The sequence below is a fragment of the Caretta caretta genome, chromosome 1 (assembly GCF_965140235.1).
Source record: "Caretta caretta isolate rCarCar2 chromosome 1, rCarCar1.hap1, whole genome shotgun sequence".
Classification (NCBI taxonomy): domain Eukaryota; kingdom Metazoa; phylum Chordata; order Testudines; family Cheloniidae; genus Caretta; species Caretta caretta.
Window position 1 is genome coordinate 227,092,648 of NC_134206.1, and position 27,909 is coordinate 227,120,556.

Genomic DNA, 27,909 nt, shown 5'->3' on the forward strand with positions numbered 1-27,909 from the left:
AAAAATCTAAACATGTTTATGTAATAGAGATGGAAGAGCTTAAACTTTCACACAGCATTAAAAAAACTAGCAGCAAAGTTTTTAATGAGAATATATGACCCTTGGGTCTTTGGAGCCGTAGGCCTTCCTTTGGCCTTTTAATATAGTTTTCATCCATTTTGGTGCATATTCATCCCACATCATGAACCTTACAACACAGAGATGCACGTTAAAGGAGGGAGAATATGGATGCCACGTCCTCTAAAACAAGACAACAGCATTCTGGCACTCCTTTGTTTAAATCAGTCAAACCATAGAGACACAATATGCACTGTGTAAGTCTAGACAGCGCTTAATATTAGTTAGATGCACTTTAAATGCTCTCTCCATTCAAGTTTAGGTTTCCTGTATCAATCATTTACATTTAAGTAAGTGTTACTCTGCTTCAAGGGACTGATCCAAAACTCACTAACATCCAATGGAGGTTTTCCATTGACTTCAATGGGCTTTGGATCAGGCCCTAAAGGACCGGACATAATTTTTCTACAAACAAAGCAGACAATAAATATAAACTGTTGTGTACAACAAATGTCAATATGCAAAATCTGATAAGGATTAAAAAAAGATGGTAAATGACAACAAACAGAGAACAAGAGCTATATTATTAATAATACTTTAAAAATGAGATGTGGTGTACAGTAGGAAGAATAAAGTAATTCTAAAATAAGAATCCTTTGTGTATGAATGTAAAAGCAAAGATACAGACCAAGAGTTCGCGAATGCAATCAAATAGCGTTCCCTACCCTTTTGCACATTAACTGAGTTACAATTAAAAACAAGACAAAATACCAAAAGGCTGCCAAAGCATTCAGAAGTCTAAAAGGCTTTTGCGTATCAATAAAGCACCTACTAGACTGAAATTATTAATTAATTATCCATTCAAAATACTGCAAATATTTGTAATTTTTCATGTTGATTACACCAGATAGATGAAAACTTAAGTTTTAAGTGAAAACTTGAGTTTTAAGCAGAAACCTAATATACTTTGTGTTGAAAAACAATGACAGTCTTTAACAAAAAATCAAAAACAAAATCCAACAACATTCCAACCCCACACATGGTGGAACAGGACATATACTGACCTGAATTATGAATGCAAAGTGGTTTGGCATACCATGACTGCAAAATACCAAAATACTACCAAATATTTTTCTACTCAGCCACCCCCCTCCCCAAACTAAGTAAATAAAATGACACAAAATCATTCTGTTTGCAGTTTCTTTTTAACTTTTTCAACCAGTTCTTTCCAGTATGTTTTCCTGTTTGTTTATATTAGCAGAAATATGGACAAATAAAATAAGGAAATACAAAGAAAACAAGACCACATAAGACAAGTATTTTTCTGATCCTACCATCTAAACAGATTTGCAATTGTAGTTACACACTGTAGCTCACATTTTCTCTCAAAAATGTAAACAGAAAGCATGAGAGATTTTTGATCACTAAAAATGAGGATGTATTTCCTCTTCTTGATTTTTTCATGAGAAAAATGGTGAGAAATTCCTGTCTTTTTTCACTATATGAAAAGATACCATGTTGACCAGACAGGTGTGCATAGCATATGCATTTACATCATGCTAAATATACACAAGACTTCAGTGAGCTGGAACAATGCTGCAGAATTATCAGTTAGCAGTGTATATATAATCAATCCAGAGCTATAGAAAATGAACACTTTATAAATTAATATTTAATAAAGGCCTATTACTTGTAATAAAAATAATATTTTCTTATTTTTTTTCTCTTACAAAAACTAAGATCAGTGTTTGAGGTGATTTATTTTTCTATTTTTTTTTAACAAGTCTGAAAAAAGCATGTCATTTAAATATTTCACTAAGATCAGGAAGGAGCTGGATGTTTCCTCGGCAAATAACCGGATATGAAGGCTAAGGTAATGGTACTCTTATAGACAGCCAAAATTCAATAAACAGTCATTCAAAGGTGTCATTAATATTTAGAATCCTTCCAAAAAAACATTACTCTAATTTAAATAAAGAATTCCTTTGTAGGAAGCCACAGCTTTAAATATGTTCCTAATCAGAACCCAATGCTTCTCCCGCTTCTTCCTAAAACTCTCATTTATTGCACCAGGGTCATGAAGCTCCTTGAATCACCCTTTATCATTTTTGGAACTATAATTTACACATACAATGTCTTTTAAGAAATATTTGGGAATGACGTTCCTGAATAAAGTCCACCAGACTCCTGAAAACAGTGAGAGGGAAGAGAAAGTCAGTCTAATGGTTGCACTGTAATGTAAAACTGCTACGTACACAGGCTTGATCCAAAACCGACTGAAGTTAATGGAAAAACTTCCATTGATTCCAGTGGGCTTTGGATCAGACCCTTTGTTTCCAGAGGTCTGACATAACAAGTTTCAAATTTACTGAAGAGGCAAGAGTGTGTAAGTATTTAATAATTAGTAACAATAAACTTCAAAAAATAATGGTTCTTATAAGGACTACCAAAAATAATGAGGGTTTAGATTTAACCACATACTTTAAAAGAGATTGAACTATGAAAGGGCCCAATTCTGCAGCTCTCATTCACGTGTGTAGTCTCAACAGTAAGGCCATCAGGAGAGGGAGGCAAAATCAGAGTTTTGTTCTATCTCACTGATTAAATGAAGTACTTTACCACAATCCTGATCCTACTGAAGTCACTGGGAGTTTTGCTACTGACTTACGTGGAGGCAGGAGTAGCTGCAGAGTTGGGGTTTCTTTCTTTAAAAAATCATACATGGATTTGTTCACAAACACTAATATATAGGTAAGACTTACAAAAGGGCCCCACAAAGCGTATAAATAGATTTATTGTGCCCATTAACTTGCAGGCATGCAAATGCCAATAACACTAAATCCTGACTTTTGTGCACATAGGGCCTGGTCTAAATCCCATTAAAGTCAATGGATGTCAGTAGATTTTAGATCAGGCCCATAATTACAGGCATGAGCAAACAGGGGTTTACACATGTATTAGAGTTTGTGCTAATGTAAGCTTGCAAAAGCTTGCACATGCACTTAAAAATCTAGCCTAGCTTTTTAATATCTACCTATTTCCCAGCACCTACTTACCTATGTATGTCGAGGGTGCCTACCAGAGTGGTTCTGGGTATAAGTACTACTCCATTGTCTAAGTGCTCTTGCTGCAATCAATAGTTTATCTAGCTGTATGCATGCAGAATAACTGAATGAATATTTTTGCACAAATCAAATACCATTGTATAGTGTATCAACACACAGAGAACACGTTTCTTCGTTTTCAGCTGTACAGCATGCACCGTTTGAAGAATGAAATGTATCGGTGTTTCTAATTAAAATGTAGTTTTTGCCAGACATAAACTATACAAATCAAAATTAAAATTGTGACATGGTGTTGCATTGTTACAGATCCATCGAAACAGCCAGTTTAGCAAAGAATGATGATTATCTGCACCTGTTTCAAGCCGAGAGCAAGTGATGCAGTTAAGAAGTAAAATGCCTCATTAGAACACATTTCAGATTTCTGAAGAGAAGGTGTCACAATCACAGACCTGCCCACACCTTAAGTAACCATTTGCAGGAGGGACTTTGAACCTTGCGGTTCAGCCTTGTAGACACCACAGCTTGATTATGTCACAAGAGCCAGTGTCACATGGAATGAAGGCAGATTACAGTGAAGTCATTCCATTTGTGAGGAAGTCAGTGAAAACATACCACTGATTCAATGATTCTATGTTTTATATGCAAATCTCTTCAAAAGAAATCTGGATGGAAGAAAATATTCCTTTCACTCCTTTTTAATTTTTTTATTTTTAGTCTCTAAAGAATGTTTAATAATATTTGACATGTGTCAAAAGAGGCCAGTGCTCTATGTCTCTGTCTGTGGCCGTATGAAATAACCTAGGGTTTATATCATATCATATATGTAATATGAGCAAGAACAAGGAACTATAAGTATCATTCAGAGAGATGCCTCAAACCAAAACAAAATAAAAAAAACCCTCCTTAATTCATATTGGCCCAAATCCTTCAAGACTCACCCAGGCAAAATTCCAAAAATTTCAAATTTGCCTGAGTAAGGACACCAGGGTTTGGCTCTCAGTGATTTAAGTACAATTTATTACCTTTGAAAGTAATTATCCTATCATAATCCATCCACTTGTGTAAAGTATTGTGCACTTTGCTCATTTTGTTGTATTGCAATCTACTCATAATCTTTTACATAGTATCTGCTCTCTGTTCAGCACTTCACATTACTCAGAATCCTAGGACATGTTTACCTTTTGCTGTTGCATCTTCTTCTCCCCATATATTAATAGTATTTGGTAGAACAAATATTCTGGTAATGGGATATGTGGGATTTGAAAAGGGAATACTGGGATTTTTGTATGTATCTCATTCACATGCAACAGTATCCACAAGAACCAAAGTACTTTTAGGAGGAATTTAAAAAAAAAATAGTACCTGTTACTAGACAATAGCACACCCTAAATTATTAAAAAAAAATTAACTGACACTATTATATAAAAACGCACAACTTGATTGATATAAAGAAAGATATATTTTTAATTATGGTGGGTATTATCCATCCTTGCATTTTACATCCATATACCACAAGATGCAGATCAATACTTCACAGTCCAGTATAAAATGTTTTAACAAGTTAAATATTTTAGCTCATGAGCGTAATTCCTAATATAGCACCAATCTGAGGGTTTTACTGACTTTTTTTATCACTGGTTTTTATTTTAAATATTAGTCAAAAATAATTTGAAACTTAAAAACTTGGATGAGAGAAACCGCCTAATGAATTAATTTTCATCTCCCCTTCCTTCGATTAATGTACGAAGTACATGATTTTATGCCTTACTAAATCAATTCATAGCACGCTCAAGAAAATGTTCATTATGAAATAAACCAATCATTCTGCTTTTATTAGCTTTTTCATATCTATAATTTATAGCAAGTCATCTAGAACGTAACAATGCAAGCTAATTTACTGTAAATAATTTTGTGTTTCTTGTAAAAATACTTAACAATAGAACAACAACAATATGACAAGCTAGTGAGAAAAAAACTTCTATAGATATAGAACTATTAAGGTCATGTATCATGAAGCAGTTTGAATTTCCCTTGGTGTGAATTTTATTTTAACTACCATTTTCTGATTTTATAACTACTACAAATAGTATAGCTTAAAACTCCCCAACTATTATTCTATTTGCATTGTTCTATGGAACTTACACAGGCCTCTACAATAATACTTTGAAGAATTTAATTTTAGCTTTGGTACCATTGAGTCATACATTCCTGAACTCCTTCCTTGATCTATACAATTCACCAATACATACTCTGCCTGGTTTTGAGTTTAATCAGCTTTACTACTAAAAGTTGTTAGTTGTTTTTTGTTGCCATAAAAGAGTCCAAATGCAATGCTATTACGTGGATTGTTTCAATCCAATATTGTCAGTGGCCAAAATTTAAACCTAGTTTTGTACAAGTTAGTTGGTACTTTCTTATTATTTTTGTTTAAAAAATAGATCAGTTCAGATTTAGTTGTGTTTTTTTTTTTACTTAAATGCACTGACACAAATAAAATAAAAATGAGCAACATTAAAATATTTTACTAAGCCTTCATATTTTGCAGTGTAAAGGAAAGCATTTTCTGTTACAAGCCTATACAGAAGTACATATATTTCCAGCAGAACAATGATATATTCTCGTGTATTTGCAAATGTACATTTTACTTGGCTGCATGAATTATACACACTAAATATGATATCCACCTTTTCATAGTACCGATATATCTTAAGTATTCAGAGTTTGCCAAATTGACTAAGAGTTTCAGGGTTATGACAAGAACATCTACATCCACATGCTGTTTTGATCTATAAATGGCATTACATTATAAAAGTATTATACTTACATAAATTCCTTCATTAATATTTTGTGTCCCCTAAACTAGGACAATTCTGAGCATTCAGAAACAATACATATAAAAGCAGAAAATACGTATGCCAAAATGCACATTGCTAAGACAATCAGGAAAATTTAATCGTAGTGGGATGCAATTACCATGGTCATCACTGAGTAACATTCAAAACTATCAGTTAATAAATGCACATATGCACACGTGCAAACACACACACATATAAATGACAAAGGCTAATATAACTCAAGATTAGCTGTTTTTATAATTGGTGAGAACATAATTGTCTAGCAACATATTTGTAATTAAAATAAAAATCTGAATTTGCACCACACAACTTTGTTTTGTTTCTTTTCAGGGCTGAGCTTCCTTCTGTTAAAAAAAAAAAAGACCTAAGGGGGAAAATAAAAATGTGCCATTCAACAAAGAAGCTACAGTGTAATCAATGAAGGCAAGACTGGCACAAGTCCTAGAACATTTGCATTCAGAAATAAATGCCGTGATCGACCTTTGTCTGGTTTTAAACAGACTGGTGAAGGGAGGAGTAGACTTGAGAGGGAGGGAGAATGAACCCCCCACAAAAAATTAATAACTGTACTGCATCCTTAATAACCTGCAAGTGATCATTTAAAATTAATCTGAACCTTGATAGTCCAATATGTATTGCAGGTTAAAAATAAATGAATACATAGTCAAAAGGCAATCTCCTGATATCCAGTAAGAGTTTCTGAAACTTAATTTTCCTACTTGGTAATTACTCCAGTTGTTCACTCCATTGTGGAGGCAAATAAACATGAAATGTTACCGCATATCAATCAGATGCATCTAAACGATGAGAAAGACTCTTACCCTGTGAATGGTGGGAAACAAGCCTCAGGGACCAGGTACGGAGAGAGGATGCCAATGTGTTCACCTTGCAGCTCTGCAGTCTCCTGTAAAAGCAGATGGAAGGCACTGAGTGAGCTCCATAGTATTTCTTGACTGTGCAAGTGCATGCAGGCCTGGAAGAAGGGAAGGCGGTCCTTACCTAGCAACGGGTTCCAGCTTCTCGTCCACATGCTTTCCCTGCCACAACTACCTCTGGCTGCCAGCTCCCAGCAACAACAATAGGAGACTAAAGGGGTGGCATGAAAGGGAGAGAGAGAAAGAGAGAGAGAGGGAGAGAGAGAAGGGGAGGGGGAAAAGAGAAGCGTGTTAAGCTTGTCTGGTAGTTAACAAGTCTTGAATGAAGAATGTTAGCAAACAGACAAACAGCATGTCTGATGCATGCTAATGGTCCTGGCTTCACCACTGACACTATGAATAATTCAGTAGTCCAAAAAAAAAAACCCGCCTTATCTTTTCAAATGCCTATAGAGAGGACAAATAAAAAAGTACGCCTAAACTTTCTCCTTTTAGCCTATATCTGCAGATAAAATTCAAAAGAAAGGCTGGGTAGCTGACAACACCTTTACCAATGTTGCCGCTTACACATTTCCAATTCCTATTTTTATTGACTATTAATTTTCCCCGTTTACTGCCTATTTTATTCCTTTTGTCTTGGAGCTGCCACCTGTCCCAGAGACAGCATTTTACCGCACACCCCTTTTCCCTCCTAAACAGTGAAAGAAAGGGAGGGGAGGGACCCTGCAAGGACAAAAAAATCCCCGCAGTATTTCCATTTCAGCCACGGTCAGATTATAAGGGGGTTGGAGGGCTAGCATCCATCCTTGTTCATGTGGCACAGATACCTGAAGCAATTAAAAAATAGACAGAAAGAAAGAAAGAAAGAAAGAAAGAAAGAAAGAAAGAAAGAAAGAAAGAAAGAAAGAAAGAAAGAAAGAAAGAAGCTGGTTCCATGAGCAGCACAGGGCACTGGTACTCAGGGGAAAAAATCGCCAATAAAAGCCATCATTCTCAGAGCACACAAACTCGCAAATCCTGATTCATTGCTCAAATACACCAATTTCTTTAACCAGGACGGAAAAAAAATGGATCAGCGGGGGTGGTGGTAGAAATACTTGTAGCTTTAAGCTCAACACTGCAATATACTGTACAGCCAAGCACAGCACAGCAAACAAGAAAAATTAGTCCCGGTTTTTTTTTTTTGTTTTTTTTTTGGTTATTTTTAAAAAAAGGAGAAGGGTTTAAATAAAGGAGGAAAAAAAGAAGATCCTATTTGTAGCATTTTGAAAAGTTCTGCTCTGGCAAAGGCCGTCTGAAGAGGAGGCCCTTGCAGCAGGAACGCAAGCTGCAGCAGCAATCTTTTTTCATAGTCCAATCTCCCCCTTGTGAGCGACTCGAGCCATCTGGCTAAGAAAGAGGAGGAGTGTATGAGCTAGCGAAACAGAGAAGACTGGAGTTGATGATGAAACAGAGGCACGGCCCTGCGTGAGCAGGCTAGTTTTCATCATACGCACACACACACACACACACGCACGAGTGCACGCACGCACACACACACACAGTGCAAGCAAGCATACAACAATGAAATTAAGCACCCCCCCTCCATACAGTAACACTTGCTTCAGCGCTCCTACATTTGCCCCCAAATACAGCACAATGCAGTCTTGTGTTTAAGACGGGGGTGGGGAAGGAAGGAGGGGAGAAGGGAGACACACAGCAAAGGAATTTTAATGCATGCACAATGTGACAATAAGTTTAAAAAGGCAGCTCGTCAAATTAATCTTTTAATTACAGCTTTTTTTTCCATGAGAAAATATCTGCAGGGATAAAAAATATGAGGTTCTCTCTCCAAAATAATAAAACAAAATATAGTTACAATATTAAGCCATCCATAAACACCATCAAAATGCAGCACAGAAAAATCAGTGTAGTAAATGGGGATTTAGAAAAAGTAAATACTGTATGTGACAAAAACTTACTGATTTTGTTTTCTCATGCCCTTACTTCTAAACCAGCTGCACAGCCAAGCTGAGGCTGCTTGGCCCTTATAACTATCTTGGCACAGAGTCAAAAGCTGATAAGCATTTGGGCGAGACAGCTCAACTGCTGTGCTGGAAGAAAAACAGCTGCCATGATTGCTGTTTGATTGAGAACGCTTACACACACACACACACACACACACAAAACACATCGGACGGCAAAGACAAGCTACAAATGCCTGAGGATTCAGCTTTAGAGGATCAACACACATTTCCTTTAAAAAAATATAAGTATTATAAGGTTTTTCCTCTCTCTCTCTCTCTCAAGAAAATGTACTACGTAGAATTGCTTTTCTTCTTCCCATCCCCCCTTCATAACCTCAAGCAAACTCGAGGAATCATGCCAAAAGTCCCGTTGCTAGTTACCAAGTGCATTTTTTTAAACGTCCCTTTTATACTTCTTTCCCTCATGCTTGCTGTGGAATATGCAAGTGAGATAATCTTTCCATTACTTAAAAAAGCAATTAAAAACAACTTTCAGTTGAACTTTCCTTTTTATTGAGGGGGCAAATGGGGGAAGGGGGGGAGAAGAGGGAGAATATTTTTTCCTCTTCCCAGAACCCAACATTTGGCTTTTTCCATTTGTGGCAGATCACTGTAACTCTATTGTAAAACAACTTCCTGCCCCTTTTGGCTCAAGTTCCAGTAGCTGCTAGGCTAAGTTCATAGCACAAACTTTTTTTCTCCTTGCCGAAGAAGCAAGACAAAAAAAATCCTTGCTAATTATTTTGACCTCTTTTTTGCAAATGGATTCATAAGATGAATTTATTGCAGTCCCCTTAGCAATGTTACAAAAGAGACGTCCGTATACCAGCTGGATAATTCATAAACTTAAAAGGTGGGGTTATTATATATATATATATTTTTTTTTTTTTAATTTTTATTTTAAATTGTAAGTCTTAACATCAGCACTGATAACATACTAAGCTGCTTCATCTGCTGTATTTAATTTGTATATCTATCATAACTCAGATCGCTGGCTTAGTATATTCAGCCTCCCCCCTACTTTTCATCTGCTTTTATACTCTAAGCTAATCTGTACCTCTCCTCTTCACTCTTCCCACCTCTCAACTTATCCTAATGAAAATACCCACCCAAAACCTCCCTCTCCCTGCTAAAAAATAGAGATGTTTGCAGTTCTCTGGTGTAACCAAAAGGTAAAAAATAAGGCCTCCACAACTTGCTCTCTCACGCTCTCTCTCTCTCTCTCTCTCTCTCTCTGTGTTTCTCTCATAGCAACAGCATTTCCTGGTACGCCTGCTTTGGCATCCATCAGCATTTTTACCCGTCCAAGTGTCCTTTTGCGTCACATCTCGCCATTTCAGTCAACCAATGAATTCTCCCTGTTGTAATAATGTGTGTGTGTGTGTGTGTGTGTGTGTATCTATATCTATATATTCTGTTATTGGTATGTTCAAAAAATGTTTTATATGCTTTCCTTACAAAAATGCTGTCAAAATGTTCGATTTGCCCTACCATGGAAAAAAAAAAGAGACCTTACACTATTCAACCTGAGGGTGTCCTCCTCCTGAAAGAATTTTACCATAAGAAAAAAGGGATCAGGTGATTAGTTAAGGAAAGCCATAGTTATCCCTCTGATTTAATATTTATTCTGCTTATACTATTATCTCTATCATGGCTGCACTTTAAACCAGCTATGAGGTTTCATGTAATTAGAAGTCTATACAATATATTTCAATGGTCTTATGAAATACTCCTGATAAAAATATTTAAAGAAGTTTTGTTCCTTAAAATATGGATTAGGAAGTAGTGGCAGGAAAAGAAATATCATGAAAAAAAGAAAGCTGAGATGTAACATTTTATTCCCTTGCAACAATCGGTTTCCCTCCCCAGAGAGTTCTCTCCAGCCTCTGAAAAACTCACTATCCTGGAAAATGGAGTAAAGGTATTTCAAGTCATAGCTTTTACAAATGGCAGTCCAATTTTCATTTTTCATAAACTCAATGACTCAAACATCCAGTATTTCAATGGTCTGACTTACTGTCACTTACAAAGATGGTTCAAGATATTTTATACTTAACACTGTTTAAAAACAGCATAGCTTCCGATACTACCATTCAAACTCCTAGGATGCACTCTGTCTGACTGCTCACTAGCAAAAGTCATACTGCTAAGAACCCGTATTACACTAATTAAAACCACAGCCTCTACTGTACTTGACAGTACATATTTTTCTGCTACATATAATGCAGTAAACTGAAAATCATCTTCCCTTTTTCAAGCATAACTTTTATCACATTTGATCTATTAAAGCAATGCATCAGCCAGCTCTAGAAAGTCTAGGGCAGTACATGTGGTTTTCTACACAATGAACCATAGCTGAGCTGTGCTGTGCTGCATCCTGAATGACTACTGAAATATTTAACGACTCGCTCATATCCAACTTTCTCACACAACCCCAAAATCTTGAGAAAGAGCTCACTCAACCACTAACATTCTAATCAGGGTAAATATTTCTTTCATTAAGCCAAATATATGCTTTATGGTCTACCCTTAGCAATTTTTTTTTAACAGAATGAAACCACAAAATGTTTTTAGTATTTGTTTTTGGGGCATCACAATGCAAAATCTTTATGTGACTATCACAACACAGGATGACAAAACATCCAAATACTCTCTTCTGTCCCTCTTTTTGATGAAGTAAGATCATGTTTAAGAATCATGAGCTAAGCCTGTAGTAGCTCATAAATGATATGTCCATTGCATACAGAGTGCATATGTGCAGACACATGTGCCATCAATTCAGACAGCTTCCTGACAGTTAAAAACTGAAAGAAAAATGAACGTAGGACTCTAAACCTATTGGACATTAGAACTATTTTTGTACAATTTCTTATTGCTAACCTTAAACAGTGGAAGACAACATGACATTTACTGTGGCATGCATTTGTCAGCATACGCAGGCAAAAGTTATAAACCCTATACAAAAGAAAGCAGATTATATTCCACTGTGTATCCAACAATTTTTGTACTGTTGACACAAATACAAATATGATTTTAGATTTTTTTAATGGTTGTACTAAATTATCCAAAGATCTTTGCTTTCACTTATGTTAATTCTCGAAATGCATGTTAGTTTTTGTTTCTCAACATCTTATTATTAATTCTGTCCATTCTATGTCAGAATAAAGATCTCCCTCTTCTCCATCTTCCAATTTTTGATAAAGTAAGAAACTGAGGACAATTAAGCTCATCTTTTTTCTGTATCTGACCTGGGAGAACTTTTGGGGGATGGAGGACAGGGGGGACTAAAATGAATCTACATTATGCAATTATGGCTGCAAATGCACAGTTTAACATCCTTTTGAATTGTCTTAGCCCTTACATCTGGTACCATAACCCTAAAATAAGAGTGAAAGTAACCAAATTTTAGATCACTGAACAGAAAAAATAAGGTTTAGAAGAGATAAGGACAAACAAACAAAGTTTAATTCTGTACTATGTTCTTAATGGAGCAAGGATTCAAGAAAAGGAAGTGGAAACATTATTTTAAAGTCCATTATCTATGAATGAGTTCAAAAATGTAAATAGTTAACATGAAGGCGATATTTTGATATTTACATTATTACATATTTTTATAACCTTTTCTTCCCATTTATCATAAGACCTGTCTATAGGAAACACAATATCAGACCTCCTCCTTTTATCCCTTCTGTTGTATGCTTATATTTTTAATTCACAGTAGGCTCTCTGCTTATCTAAAACAAAGATTAACCTTGGTTCAGTGTAGTAGAGGTACCAAAACTAAATTCCGATTTAAAGAAACAGTACATTTTTTTCTTTTCTTGTACACAATAATTGAATTTTTAATAATTGGTAGCACCTAATTACCTCTGATATATATATATAAAATTAAAAATGAATATGCATATAAATTGGAGAAAGCTGACCCAATCAAAAAAAATTATTTTTCTACAGTAAGTCTCTGCAGAAAGGTTTAATTGCATGTCTTAGAAACACATTTTTTAATAATGTCTAAAAATATTCATTTTTGTCATAACTGACAACACTGAGAATGCTTCCTATATAACAGAAGGTTTTTCTTTTTAAAGATACTTACCAAAAGTTAAAGATAAATCTTAAAAAAGCAAAGCAGTCTTACCAATTGTCCACTTGAGACTCAAGGTGACATTCAAAATCAAAATTACTGTAGATTTTATAATCTGTACAGTATTTACATATTGTACAGTCCTGATTTAATATGATTCTGACCTAGTCTTGTATAACATCCTTTAATGTCAATGGAACAGTGGCAATTTAGTCATGGGGACAAAAGACCCCTAAATACCTATACACCAAATAAAGACAATTTTGAAATAAGTGTTTCTGAATGTCTAAAGGTGGCTTGAATAAGGATACATTTCAAAGATATTTTCCTTCAAAACATAATAAAGCATTTCACATAAACATTTTCTTCATTACACTGTATTTTAACAGGAATGTTTTATAGAAAACTTGGCATTAAAATGGTATCAACACAAATGAAACTCTGGCAGGAGAACAATTTTTTTTCAGGAAGAAAGCATTAAACAGTGCATTGCATTAGCAGTTTTAAAAAGTGTGCTAACACCACATTTTTGGTTCTTTTGTAACTATTTTTAAACGTACAGAGCCGTGTGCTTAAAACTGACAGTATCAACATTTTGTCCTATGTACAGTATTGATGAATGCTCACACTACAATCATAGAATCAAAACACAAGATTAAATGTTGCTTACTGGCTTCTGTTTAGTTGTCATAAACATGCTGCAAAGTTTTCATCTGCTAATTTCATAGCAGTGTATATCCGTGATGGAGGGCTAATCTTGAAACTAAGCAACTATATAAAGTAGTGTATTTTTTTATTTTTAGAGGACAAGGGAATATCGGAACACTTACAGCACATGACACATTTTATTTTACTAAAATTTAAATCAGTAACTGCACAGCACATTTTTGAAATTCAATACGGCTTTTCACATTTACACTAGAATCTATTAATTCATGGTTTGATGGGCTATAATTTATTTTTAATACAGGGATTGGACTATATAGTTTTACAGTATGGATTATCGTCATTGTTTGATAGCCTAAGTCATTGCCTTTCATATCTTTTAATAGAAAGCAATATAGCATAATACAATATACGTTAATTTCTATATAATGTATATAAAACATACATGTCTGCTCTGAAATTTTCTGAAGGTCCATTCCACCACGCTCACTTCGATGTGAGCAATACAAGGTGTCCCACTGAAAGCAATAAATATTTTAAAAATATTAAAAGTCAATCTATAGAAGAAAATCTATTTCCTTATTTTTGAGATTTTATTTGTAATAGGTTTATATTCCCAAATTAGCTAAACAATAACAATTATCATAGATACTAGGATTTACGGTATAAGAATTCGCAACTTCTATTACCAGTGAAGGCATCTATGTATTATTATACAGAACAACAGAGATCCGTTACAAGTTCCAGGACACTATACTTCATGCATAAAGTATGACATGACTAGCTGTTAAAATGTATTTTGCAGGGGACTCTTGTAGTATGTACATTTTCTCCTTTGAAAGCAAAGTGATTGTTGAAGGGGAATTGTTTGTTTTACAAAGATGTTTTTTGTTATGATTTTTAAATATAAGAAATAGAGCAGACAAGTTACATTTTTTAAAATAAACATCAAGGGACCAAATTCTGCCACCCTACCTTACTCAATGAGTAGCCCCAATGTAATCAACACACAATTAAAGGAGATGAAATAAATTGTGCAAAGGCCACCTGTAAAATACATCTTGATAGTTACTGAATGTCATATTTTATGCACAAAGTTTAATATCCTAGAAATTTTAGAAGATCTCTATTATACTGTACAATAATACTTTTACACCTTCACTGGTGACTGACATTACCTAGCTTTTATGCTGTATATCTTCTGTTCTATTCTAATGCCTATGGCAATATTTTACCCTGATATCACCGGTTAACATAGGGCCACAATAAGTTATTGGTTTTTAAATAGAACTCTCCACTAATTTAAATAGGAGTTCTACTTAAAATGTCATGGAGTTTTAGCTAGCCTACAGAAAAAAATTCTGAAGAAGGAAAAGCTCACTGTTAAACAATGCATGACAAGCTGCAATAGGTTAGCAAATATATATGCTTCAATTTTTAATGAAATCCACAAAAACAGGATTAAAATAGTTTTATACTGTAAACTAGCATACATTTTCAAACAAGATAGTAAACTCTCTGAGAATAAGGTTGCAATATACTAGAGTTCGCATCTTTAAATTATAAGGAGAGGAGTAAAATTTTCAACAAAGGTAATTATAATGATAAATGAAACGATAAGATACAGTACCAATTACTATAAATGGCTTTAAATAAGAAAACTTCAGTAACAAGTGGATGTGCATTACAATAAAACATACATTAAACAATGACAATTCTTTGTTTATTTACAGATATGTATATTTATGCAAGATTCTATAAACATATGATTTAACATGTTATCCAGTTGCAAATTGATTATTAACATTGTTTATATATTATATGTTTAACTTTAGTTTTCCAAGCTCAGTTAAACATATATTTCTCTTTAGCCAATTTATACTATAGTAAATGATACACAGGACACATTTTAACTTTATCTAGCTAGCTTTGGTGTATAAAAATGTTGAAACTCGAATCTGAAATTGTAAAGAAAAAAATATTCAGTAGTGGTGGAATTAAATCTTTTTTCACAAAAGAGAATCTCCTAAGAAGTACTATGTTGACACAATATTGTCAAAGCAGTAAAATCTCATCCCAAGAGAAAAAATAATCCCATTATACATATTATTTTTACCTACTTAAAAAATACTTTAAAATAACCACGAATCTTTTTAAATTTTAAAAGGCTGTGCTTAGTTTTCAACACAGACAGCAATTATGAAAGCTAGGTGTTGATCACCATATTCATTCAATCATTTTTATAATCTGTCTTCTATTATATTATAGAAGATATTGGGATGATTTAGTTGGGGATTGGTCCTGCTTGGAGCAGGGGGTTAGACTAGATGACCTCCTGAGGTCCCTTCCAACCCCGATATCCTTATGAGTCTATGATTCTATGATTATCAGAGGGGGAATTATTTTTCTCCTTAGTCATATTATACGTACCAATGGTATCGAATGTCAGCAATTTCAGCCATCATCATACCCTTACACTTAGTAAGGGATATATCAATTAAAGTTTATGGACTTCATGCTGTATGAGATGAGGTTCAATAATAAGATAACATACACATACATGATCAGATTTTTTTAATATATAAAGGTGTACCCACACAGGAAAAATTGTACAATTTCTAACAAATGTACACACATATTTCATATTTAGCAGATATGGTAGAAAACATATAGAGAGCACTAAGAATTGGAAAAAAATTACCCCAAAAAAGAAAGGAAATGTGAATAGTAGATCAAATTCTGATCTGAGTTACACTGGTATAAATTCAGAGGAGCTCTGTTGATATTGATTCTAATGATCGATTCACATCAGTGTAACGGAGAGATTTAGTCAAAAGGCTTCAACTCAGCCTATTATATTTTGGATCTGCAACATGTAAGGTCCTACAGAAACAAGCGTCAATAACACAAATCAATGTTACATATGAATATTTTTTTTTTAAATGTGCTACAATACCAACAGAAGACAGAATTCCCATTCTTTTGTGATATTGCAGCAAATCTTAACTGAATTGCAAATAATTTTATTTCCTATTAATTCTTATTTTAGTTTTATTGAAAATTAATCAGCATGAATATAATTTTAAATGTATATGATATTTTAATAAATGTCACTGCAGCATAAAATCCAAACAAAGTTAACAGAACACCTGGTGTAAGAAAAATTTGCCACAAACTTTTGCTATGCTACATAAATTGATAAAATTTATTAATTGGCATCATCAATTAAAAAATGCCATGAAACCTGTTACCAGATTTATTCAGTCAACCGTTATTTCAAAATAATTCCTTTTCAGCATACTGAAAGCCCTCAGTGGACATTAGTGACAAATAGCATGCAAAACATCAATTTTAAAAATTAACCATTTTCTGCTAGGCATAAATACATCTCTTAAATTGCAATAAGACAGATTTTAAATGAATAAAAGATAAATTCAAAATTGCACCTTTCAACATTTTTATTTTAACATATTTATTTTAGCTATAGCAATGGTATCCCATCATTTTATTCGTCCACCAAACAAGTTTCAAGACAACTGTACTATAAATTAGCTAGTGAAAATGAGTAACATAATAAAGTAATGTTGCATAGTTACAGAAACACCTTTTGTGTCTTGGCAACAAGGCTGTGAGTACTTTTGGTAGAAAAATAGACTTCCCTCTGACTTATTTATAAACACATCTGCTTTTTAGAGAGCTTTTTATGCTAATACTAGTATCAAAATTGTCTTTTAACACCATTATCAATTCTGTGATAGGAACGGAAAGAAATTTACCATAAACTGCTTTAACAAAACACCATGCTGATATTTTATTTCTAAAATGTGTGTGTGTATTTACACACATCCACTGTATATCCTGCAGGTGTATGTATACATATATTTACACACATGCAGCATTTAACCAATAGAATATTTACACGAACACACAGTTGTATATGTCTACAAATTTTTGAGGTATTTCCTAGTGTAAGGCCTGTAGTATCATGTCCTGTGTATACAATCCTGTTTAATATAAATTTTGCTAATTTACAGTATTTTGCTAATATGACAAAAATTACAAATATAATTTAATTTTTTTGTCAAAATACAAATACAAATGTTCTCTTTCTTAGTCCTAATTCCACCTCACTTTTTTCCTTACTATACTAAAAACAATGTAAAAAAAATCTGAATATTACCATGAAACTTTCAGAATGTTTTTGACCTATAATAAGCACAGGCAATTTCAAATAAAGAGTGTAATAGTTTTTAAACATGGCACCTGAATTAGTGCATATACTATTCCCAAAAGCTAATAACCAAAGTCATCACAAAGTAACAGATTATAGCACATCAGTAATCTTTTAACCCTTTACACTAATTTAACCCATTCATTACTAGATCCATAGTATATGTATACTTAGCTACTATCTACATTAATGGCACTTGAGATCTGATACATCCAGCAGCATTGAAACAATTAAGGCAATTGGCATAAAATCAGACATTTTTGTCTAATGGGGTACTGCACAGTGCACACCTACACATCCAGAACAAAATGTTGTTGTTCCACACAACAAAGCTCAACAACAATGTTCTGTTCTCCTTTTGTGCACAGAACTTCCACTGGCAACACTGCTGAGTTTTCTACATCTTAAGGAGACCAGAATATCGACACTGAGATTAACCATGTGGATCCTCAGAAGATAAATTTTATTGAGCGTTTTGTACTTATACAGACATTGACACGTAGAAAGATGTGCGTGCATGTGTGTTATTTACACATGGAAAGATTTTTATAGGAAAATTAACCAAACCCATGCCGGTTTGACCCTCTCTGTACTCATTCTGAGCATAGCCAATAAGTGGACGAGAATTTAGGTCAGTCCCAAAAAATTTAATCTATCAAAAAAGATTATTCTGTGTTTAAATCACTATATGCTACACTAGCCTTTGAATATATAGACCCTGGTAGTAACATTGTCTTTTTGTTATCCTGGCACAGAATGCCATTTGAGTAGCGTATACTATTTTTCTCTACAAAGCAGATCTGTATAGGGTGAATCCCTGCTGCGGAAAATACAAGGATGTAATTCTCCTACTGCAGAAAAAACAGAAATGACAGCACTTGTACAGAATACTATTTTATTTTCAGAGATGTAATGGCACAAACATAAATAGCACATTTGAACTGTGCTATTTCCTATACACTTCTATTATTAATAGAAAAATAAATATAAACATGTAAACATACAACATGCAGCTATATGTACACATGTAGCATTTTAATTCAAATAATTCAAAGGAAAAAAGGCCAAAGGAACAAATTCCACCCTGGGGAAAGTGCACACATTTCCATTAATTTCAACTGAATTGTGCCCAATTATAACAGGCCTAAATGTATTCCAGGCAATTTAGCATTAAGGAAATCCCTCACCTCCCTAACAAAATAAAATGAAGAATAGACTCAGCAGTTTTTGTATTAAACCCAAAACCTCACCAAACCCCAATTCTAACAGCATTTTCCCCCCTCCTTTTTCTCCACATCAACTACAGTGAGAGTAACTACTCAAGGGACCAACAAAAGTCAGTTGCATAATAGAGCTGGCCGTCAAAATAAAGGTAAAACAAGAGTGAACTTAATACATTTGGGGATTGTTTTGAGAAGGGAGTCTCATCCGATGAGGTTGCTTAATGAGACTAGCTCTTGTATAAGTTTCACTGTCTAGATCACATTCGGAAACAATTCTGATACCCTAATGCTGTTAAAGTGCTATGTATGTATGTATCTCTGTAGTGGCAATTAAACATCAGCTATCTTGAAGGAAACCCAGCCTTGCTATTGAAATCTACAATGTGTATGCGATGATTAAATCATTGCCAGTGATGCTAATACTACAGCATCAACTTAACACTTGTAAGGGAGTGTCTGTCACTTTCCTGCACCCTGCCAGAGATAATGTTCTTTTTAAAAGAGTGAAAACCACCTTTGAATCAACCACTAGGACAGCTTGTTAAAAGTTCAGAAGGCATCTCAGTAAGAAAACCTTCAAAATGCCCCCACTCAGTGTGATGATTTAAGAGGTGGCATCTTTCAGTATATACTAAAATCCCCTTACTACTAAATATATTATACTGGATAGATTATTTATTGGGAAAATTGAAGGTATTTGCAAGACAGCTCTTAATAAAATAAAAACTTGTTTACTAACAGAAAGTAAGTCCCTAATGTTAAAGTGACATGGTCAGATCAATTGAGAATCCCCATTTTGTTTTTAAAGAGAAAGGAGCATTTACAAAACCTAAGATTGACAGAAATGTTTCCTTCATTTTTCTAGAAGTCTTTTTGTTCAGAATAAACATTCCCCTATAGCAGTGGTTCTCAACCTATTTATCATTGTGGGCCACATCCAGTACTACCTGTATGACCCTGAGGATGTCACATGGGCTGCAGCTGTGTGTGCTGATTGGGCCGCGGGTTGAGAACCACTGCCCTATTGTGTCTGCAACCCAAACATTGCACCTCTGTCCTAGTGCATTAGAACTAAAAGGTGAAAAATCACTAAATGAACAATAAGGCACAGTGAAACTCACTCATCTATTTTCACTCTCCAAGCTAAATATACAGCAAAAAGGCAAACTATTACTGCCTGTATGCAAAGGTAACTCTTTGTATTTTCAATATTCATTATTTTAAATATAACTTGTTAACACAGGGAAGGAATTTAAATATATATGATTTCTGACCTGACAGTGTTCCTTCTATTATGCAAGATTTAAAATGGACATAAACCACATTTTAAAAAATTCTGGTTTATATGAAAGCCTCAGTTATTAAACTGAAAGATTTTTAAAATCTAATTTATATTTCATGATTTAAAAATATTTTATTGTTCATTTCTGTTCACTTGGACAAAGAAAAGATATTTGCCCATTTCAGTGTTTGTATATAGCCAGTTTTACTTGCCGGTTCTTATGTGCTAGCAGCAGGCTGTGCTTGCTTGGTTCCAAAGCAGAACTGTTTTCATTAAAATCAAATACAAAATCACTAACATTCTATTTACAATGGGTTTTGTTTCAATCATCTTATTTTCTTTTGTGTTATTACTCAATCCAAATTTTGGACCTAAAAGTAGTTGACAGTCTCTATTTGAATACATACAATTCCCAAAATATGTTCTTTACTTTGGAAAAAGGAGGAACTTAGTTTTTTATTTGAGATTGATAGAATTCAAGAAAAGAAAATTTTAAAAGGAAAGAACTCAAAAGAGCAGTCAATAATAAATGATAGCTTATTTGCAAACTTGTAGAAGCATTCGATTTTCCAGGTTATATTTTCCTTTGTTCAAAAAGCAAATCCTTACTATAGCATACAGCCCAGTCACATGGAGTGTGCTGGTGAGGCCTGCAGCATCTGAAAGAAACTGGCCCCTGTAATGGGTACACTCCCCCTCCTCAAGGAGAAGAGTCCTGCACAATTGTCAAATTGATGTTGGAAATCCACTAACACTGCTCCAACCTCTCTCTCAACCCCTGCCCAAAGCCCCTAACCTATTCAATTGCTTTTTGGAAGTCCCAGCATAATTGTGCTCTACAGTACATTGCGGTCTCTAACTTCTGCACAGGTTCTCCATATCATCCTCCCTACTCCTGCTGCAGTATTGCACGAGATCCAATATGGTCCAGGCCTTCCCTCCCTAAACACACACGATCCACTATGGTCCAGGCCCTCCCCTCCCCTCCCCCACGGCGGCATGAACAAATGCAAGCAAGATTTGCCCACAGTATGCTAATGATACAGACATACAAGAACCTAGTACAAGGTGTAGGGCTTATTACTGGAGTGGTCCATTTGTAATCAGTAGAAATACTTACAAGTAGCTCGTGCTGTCAGGCTCGGCTAGTGTAGATAGCCAACAGCAACATAATGGACGCAATTCTCTGCTCCATTATACCAATTAGAGCCAGCGTACTCCATCATTTTTAAGGGAGTTACACTGGTGTAAAATGTGGTATAACTGGGTGGAGAATCAAAGTCAGTACGACTAGATCTATCAAAGTTTGAGGGTAAATAATTATTTTAACATATTTTAGCCCTGAGCCTGCACTTGAATCTATTCTTGTAGACAGGAGGAGAAGTCATAAAGTTTTATATACTGTGTGTTATTTATTTTTATGAATGTAACATTGTAAGTTTTTGTTTGATTCTTTTGTGCTCAATTTTAACTCTGCTGTGTTTTAAGCAAATTGGTTAAGTCATCAGAGACTAATGGCTTATCTTTGGAAAGAAGGAAAAATGTATAAAACCATATTTTTATTCAAGATATATGTGGTCATAGGTTGAGTAATTATTTGGGGATCTAATTGTTTTATTTCATAGATTTCAATGATGAATGGAGAATATCATACAGCAGAAACGGATGGACATGGGTAACAGAACATAATGCAAATCTTTCAAATGTATGAAATATTTTTTTTCTGAAGGAAGTAATGGTTCTATAAAGTAGCTGAGATAAATTTCACAATGATCACTGGTCACATTAAGCAGCTAAAATGATTCATTAGGTTCTACTTTCAGACTGGGGGGAAATCAAGAGTAACCTTTTGAAGTCAAACAGAGTCATATTGGTGTAAAACCAATGCAAATGAGAGAAGAATCTAGTCTACTTATACCCCAGCCTTTACATTTTACATCATGATCGACTCCATTTCACATGATCCTTCACTATTGTTGAATGGGTGTTTTGACAAAGTAAAGACACTACCTTTGCATGGCATATCCTGTACATGTTGAGGATGTCATGGGCATAAGGTGATAAAATCTTCTGACCGAGTACGCTGTCAGATTTCTTTGCAAGTTGACAAACAGTGCATATTTTGAGATAAGGTCTCTGCCCCAAATGTCCAGATTTAGTATCTCAGTTACCATATTTTAGGATTCAATTTTTAGTCAAGTTCAGTAACTTTCACTTATCTAATAATCTTTATTAGAAAATTAAGACTAGCAAATTAAGAAAATAATGTTAAAATACTTGCAAATTCTTTACTGCCACTTAAAAATGTGAACTGAGGTAAGATTTTCAAACTAGAGAAATAAAGCACTTGCAGATGTTATACTGGAATTAATTGAACAATGTATTTTTGCCACGACAAAGCCAATCATAGTGAATAAGGAACAATTACATACACATTGGTAAATGAAAGGTTAATCAATTTTTAAAATTTGTATTTTATTGTTCGATATAAGTACAAATATTCAAGAGTTTTCCATGAAGTAAACATGATACTCTGCCATTCTCTGCCAGCACGTGCCTAAATTAGTTCTCCATTTTGTGGTGGCCCTTTGAGAGCAATTCCTATTGAGAAGTGAACAAAGGCCATGACCCCTGGGTCAGAGTGTAATGCAGGAAGCATGACCTCCTCTTTGTTCAGAACAGCACTATTTACTTTGCCTAAGTAAAGATCACCAATACATTAACTAAAGAGGATTAAAAAGGTCATAGCCCTAGGGATGTAGCTCAGGCAAGTGGCAACTCTCTTTAATCACCAAATCATTTGACTTTTTTAAAAAAAATAAAGGAATACCTTATTCACTTAAGATTCAATGAAATATCGTTTTAAAAGCAACAAATAACATTTTAAAAAAATCTAAAAAAGAATCTCCTTTTAAATATGTGCATTTCTGCACTGTTAGCAGATCCAATTTTTTATTTTTAAAAGAGCTAAAGTATTTTAAATAAAAATATAATATTCCTCCATTATCTTTTGATAGGTTCTGAGTTGATTTGTAAATTTGTGCACATATCATAGAAAATAATTATTAAAAAGTAACTGAAAACTCTTTGGTTTGGTATCATATGAATTTATACATCTTATGTCTTTTTAAAGTGCCCATCATTTTAATACCTAGACATTTAATATAAAATATTCCATTTGTAAAGGACAAATACAATTTATATTACAAATTACTCATCTTGCTAGTTTGGCTTAAGCAGGCTAAATTAATTACCGGTACTATAATTTTTCGTTTTAAATTTTACAAAATGTTAATATTTATTTATAACATTATGTGTAAATGCTATTATTGATAATACTGTCTTACCAAACCATGGAGCCAATGACTGACTCTATTGTATTTACTGTTTATGGGAGGCAGTGTGGCCTAGTGGAAAGAGCACAGGATTGAGAGCTCAGGAAATATGGGCTTCATTCCTGGCTCTACCACTAACTTGCTGGGTGACTTTGGGCAAGTCATATCCCTCCTTTGTGCCTCAGTTCCTCAATCTGTAAAATGGGGGTAACGATACCTCCTTTATAGAGCTTTTACTTTGCGATCTATAGGTGAAAAGTGCTATGTAGAAGTATTATTATTATTTACTACTCTGTAGTTAAATTTCAGTGGGCTAATTTCTCCCTTCATGTTATACAGTTCCTTGCTTTACAAGTAATCATGGATTACTTGTGTGGTAAGGTGCTACACAGGGTGAATAAGGCCGGCAGAGTTGGGCCCCGTACAGAACTGAATTTTTATAATTCAGCGTACTGTGGATATCTTAACATTGTACATTAAGAAACGTAGGACCATCCTGTCTTGCAATATATCAGTAGTACAATACATTTTATAGTGATATTATTCATCATGATCCAGGTGCTCCCATCAATTACTCAGCATGGAGAGGAGCCAAAGCATGAGGAAAAAAGGTGAGAAGACTGTCTGGAGGGGAGCAGTGCCTACAAAAAATGCTCCTACCTCTCCACTATTGCACAGAAGCTCTTTTGAGTAATCTTTACACGGTTGGAGTTCCAATGGAAATTGATGGGAGTCAAGGCCAGTTAGGGGACCTGCACTGGTAAAGAGCCTATAACAGTGAGTAAAACATCACAGCAAAAACCCGGAGGTAAATTTTGGCTACAATTAGCATTCGTTATGCAAGATGCCCATGAAGGGGTTTTGAAGTGTCCATCTTAAGAGAGAGTGAGTTACTGGCGGTAAAGGAGCTAGCTAGCCACACTGTTAGATGTGAGGAGAGACCCAAAATTCACAGATATCTGCTCCATACATCAAAGTTGGGGCCAGAGTTTCCTTTGTAACCCCAATCTTCACATTGCAGGCCCTGTCCCTGCTTCTTCCATGAGGCTGCTACCCACATACAATAACGTTGTAGGAGGATGTTAGGAAGATGCCTTGCAGTGTACCTCAAGAGGCTTCACAAATAAGTTTTTCTCTTTCACAATGTTTTCCACAGGTGGTGCCCATGTATTTCATGGTACTCCAATATTGCTCTAGAAAATGACAGTTGTTCCTTCCTTCACCCACATCCATTGCCTTACGGTCCTCCATCTCAACCTGTAGTCTCTTCTCTCTCTTCCTGTTAGAGCAGTAAGACTCACTGCCACCAGGAAAACTTAATGGGAAGAGCACCCTCAGTTCACTTGTGCTATTGGGAACTAAGCCTCCAGATGATTTTAAGCAGGCTCCAGAGTGGCAAGTGTAAAAGGAGAAACCTCCAAGACACTTCCCACTATGGATGGGCAAAAAACTGGCACCTTCTTCTTGCACAACTGAATCCGGAGGCACACAGCTCCCAGTGATTCAGTTTTTCAAATCCAATATAAAAATATTGAGCCTTTTATTTTGGAGGGAGGCAGGAAGAAAAGAGTGGAGGTGGAGAGCCTTAATAGACTACAGGCTTGTAGGAAGAGCAGAACTTGCTATCTAGAGCAGATCAGTCAGCTAGGGAAAAGCAGAAAGGTACATATGCATTATGTATTTTAAAATAACTGACACAGAATCACAGAGCCATATTGTGCTTTGATTATTAATCAGAACTCCCTCAACTTGAATGAAGAATTCTGCTTATAACTATGAAGGTTATTTAGGCATACCTTAACACAGTTAAAATATCCAAGGTATTCATACCTTAAAAGAGAAGCAAGATGGCCCGGGAAAAACCCCCACATATGGTAAAAATGCATTGTACAAGAGATGATTTGAAGCAAACAGGTATTCTCCTCCAAAAAGTGCAGTCCATGTGAAGCAGGTAGAAAGTAGCGTAAACTCTTGTGGGTAAAATTTCAGATGGAAATGATGAGATAAAGAGGGATTATGAAGACTAAAAAAGCCAATGACCAAAAAAAAAAATTACTGATGACTATGGGAAGCAGGAAGCCTGTGAGACAACTGGCAGGTCTGCTGGAATACCAGGAAATAAAGGGAGTGAATAAGGAGGATAAAAGGCATTGCACAAAATATTGATTATGACCTTGAGCTATTTGATCACGCAGAAGAATAAGCACACCATCTCTCATTCCGCTCCATGACCGTATTAGCTCGACTTCTTAGCCAGGCTCCAACAGCAGCTCTCCTTCTGGCAGGCAAGTGGATGGAGCTTTACCTTTCTGTCCCTCCCCCACCTTCACACTGGCCAGCAGGGAGCAGGAGTTAAGCTGTATTCCAAAAAACAGAGAAATAAAATACTCCTCCCCAGATGAAGGAAAACCCAGGGAAAAAATATGACTGTATGAGACACAATTCTTGCCCAGGCTATTCTCGGGATTGAGCAGTTTCCACACTGCCTCTTACTCTGGGATGAACCTAATGGTTCAATGTTGCCTTAAATTCTTTGTGTCAGTCTCCACCACAGAAGACAATGGGATGACACCTACCCCAGACCTGGATACCTTTCTGGAAGTTATGCTTTAACCAAACACAAGTTACCGGGCTCAATACAGGGGTAACTGGGTAAGGTGGCCTGTGATATACAGAAAGTCAGACTAGCCTTAAACTCTATTAGCCTAATTTTTCAGGTAATAAAGGGAGAGAGTGTGTCAGAAGTTAAGGTGCATATCTATCTATCTATCTAATCTATCTATCTATCTACACACACAAGAGCACATTCTGAAGACACTCAAGAATGAACCACCTGAATTTCTAACATAAAGTCTCTCATATCAGTGAATATACCAAAGTCTAGCAAATGTCGCACTTATCCTTTAAAAAGACTAGGGATGATCTTGAGAATTACATGCCAGTGACCCTTACTTTAGTACCAGGTCACCTGACTAAAAAGGTTATTTTTATAAAATATTATAACTTTTATATAGAAATGAAGATTATATAATCAGGGGAAAGCAGCCTGGGTTACAAAAAGGAAAAATGTGCCTCTCTTATCTACTAGCTTTCTTTTACTAGGTCAACCAAAGAATATGGTATCATTTATGGACTTTCAAAAACACGCTTCGTCACGGGCTGCAAAGGAAACAGAATAGTCATGATTAAGAGTTGGGAGTACTTTCATGAATTAGAAATCGGCTAAGAGATCATAAACAGTAGGAATAAAAAGCCGGTTTTCAGTAGAGTGGAAGTTTAACAGTGTATGCCCAAGGAATCTGTACACAGATCAATGTTTAAAATATTACGTAGTGGTCTGCAAAAGTGGGTGAATGAAGTAGCAGCATTTTCAGATGACTCAGATTTAGGTTACTCAGGACTGTGAGGAACTTCAGAGGGATCTGACAAAGCTAGCTGAACATGCAACACGTTGGCATAATGAATTTCAGTGTTGGCAAATGCAAGGTAACTCATATTGCTGGGATCTCAACTAAGCATAACCACTGAAGAAAGAGACCTGGGCAGCTCAGCAAAAATCTCATTCATTGTGCAGCAGTGGTTCAAACTCAGATCGTTCGGCTGCATAAGGAACAGAGCAGCAAGTAAAACTGATAATGTTTGAATTACATTATATATTAATCAATGGTAAATTGTTTTTAGTTCTTGTCAACTATCTAAAAAAAAAAAGGTAACAAGAGAGCAGAGACAGGCAACAAAAATGATTTAGAGGAATCAAAAGATATCCATATAAGGAGAGAGCAGAATGAAACTATTTAGTTTGAAAAAGAGATGGATAAAAGGAGACATGACAGAGATATACAAATTACTGCACTGGGACAGAGAAGGTGAATAGAGTGTTCATATATTTTTCTCCAGGAACATTGGGACATTCAATTAAATTAAATTAAGGCAATAAGCTAAAAACGTATACAGTGAATTTTGTTTAACAAAGCACATAATTAACCTGTGGAACTCATTGCCACAATATATCATCGAGGAGTTCAGTAGGATTCAAAAAGGAGTAGGCCTTTATATGGATCATGAGAATATCCACAGATCAGTTAGATAGGATAATTATTTTTAGAAGGGATATAAACCCATATGCATCAAGGCATAATACAACCACTGACTAACGCTGTAGGAAGAAATTTCCCATCTGGACAAGTTATTCTAAAGCTGTCCACAATGGGGTTTCTTGCACCGTCTTCT

The 27,909-nt window shown here is 35.1% G+C and overlaps 2 long non-coding RNA genes across 7 annotated transcripts in view; one reads left to right on the forward strand and one right to left on the reverse strand.

Annotated features, from left to right (window-relative positions):
- The window catches only part of LOC125624216 (uncharacterized), a 140,370-nt gene that overhangs the window by 109,270 nt on the left and 3,191 nt on the right, over positions 1 to 27,909 (reverse strand). For 2 of the 3 annotated variants that reach the window (XR_012665456.1, XR_007353242.2), the window contains exons 1-2: positions 6,977 to 8,460; positions 6,799 to 6,881 (exon numbers count right to left, since the gene is read on the reverse strand). This is a non-coding gene — a long non-coding RNA (uncharacterized LOC125624216). Of the gene's footprint in view, positions 1 to 6,798; positions 6,882 to 6,976; positions 8,461 to 27,909 lie in introns of those variants that run through there. The other variant, XR_007353243.2, reaches the window with a different exon arrangement.
- LOC125624220 (uncharacterized) overlaps positions 8,974 to 27,909 on the forward strand; it is a 34,852-nt gene continuing 15,916 nt past the window's right edge. Inside the window, exons 1-4 of one of the 4 annotated variants that reach the window (XR_007353246.2) lie at positions 8,974 to 9,711; positions 19,146 to 19,211; positions 21,970 to 22,049; positions 24,238 to 24,487. This is a non-coding gene — a long non-coding RNA (uncharacterized LOC125624220). The remainder of the gene's footprint in view (positions 9,712 to 19,145; positions 19,212 to 21,969; positions 22,050 to 24,237; positions 24,488 to 27,909) is intronic. The other 3 variants (XR_012665459.1, XR_012665460.1, XR_007353247.2) reach the window with 3 other exon arrangements.